This window comes from Cariama cristata, unplaced genomic scaffold (genome assembly GCF_000690535.1).
Source record: "Cariama cristata isolate BGI_N322 unplaced genomic scaffold, ASM69053v1 scaffold4779, whole genome shotgun sequence".
NCBI classification, from domain to species: Eukaryota; Metazoa; Chordata; class Aves; order Cariamiformes; family Cariamidae; genus Cariama; species Cariama cristata.
The window spans coordinates 2961-4007 of record NW_009633877.1 but is presented as its reverse complement, the minus strand read 5'-3'; positions in this window follow the sequence as shown (position 1 = coordinate 4007).

Sequence of the window (1047 nt, the reverse complement as noted above, 5' to 3'; positions counted from 1 at the left end):
TGTGGGGTGTAGAACAGATTCTGCGTAACATTAGCCACTTTAGCCTATTGATGGAGGCAGCCTGGAAACAAGGCTCCCTCTTAGCTACCTGCAGGGTTGGTGCTCAGGCAGTGGACACGAGCAGCCCTCACTGCTCATCAAGTACTTTTGTCTTTGTGTGCTGATCACAATCCACTGCCTTTGCTTTTTTTTTTTTTTTTTAAAAAGTTTTTGGGGCAGTGGGGTAGTCCCTGCACTCTTTCTGCCTCTCAGTTGCAAATAGCCCTCTAAAATTAGCCAGGGCTTTTTGGTAGTTCCTAGCAGGGGAAGGAGTCTTAATGGGCAAGCAGCAGAGCCTTGTTTCTCGGTACCTTCTTAGCAGAGAAGTTGTGGGGAGCGCATTTAGGACACGGTAAGCTGATGGAGACGGGCTGCAGCAGCTCTGTGTACCCGTAGCAGGCACTGATCAAATCTCACACCGAAGTGTGGGAAACTGTCTCCTGTGAAATGCTCCAAACGTCAGACAGAGTTGTATCATTTCTCTCTCTGTGGGATATTTACTGTGTAAATTATTTTGGCAAAATCCAAGCTAATACGTTTTTAATAAAGTGATTATAAAGCCTTTATCAGTAGTAATGGGAATATTCTTGAGCTTGACTTCACACATGAGCTGCTCTGTCTTGCACTCTGCATTTAAACTTAAGGATTTTGGTTCACAGTGATGTGACAGGAAACCTCTTCTGTCAGCTGAGACACCTCCGCGCCTGCAGGACTGATACCGTTGTGGGCAGGCTCGGTATCCACGGACCCAGGGGACACGGCACGCTGGCATTTTGGCTCCATTAGCTGAAATCCTGTATCAAATCTGTTGTGCAATTACCAAAACTCAGGGGGTGAACCCTACCTTGACGAATTAAGTCTTGGAGGGCTTTGCATAAAATATAGGAAAGGTGAAACAAGGTACATATAGAGACACCTACATCAGTTGTTATTAACGTTGCTGTGGAACTGGTATTGCTGTGGTGGGTTGAGGCAGACGGAGCAGAAAGCTACCGTCAGACCTTCACT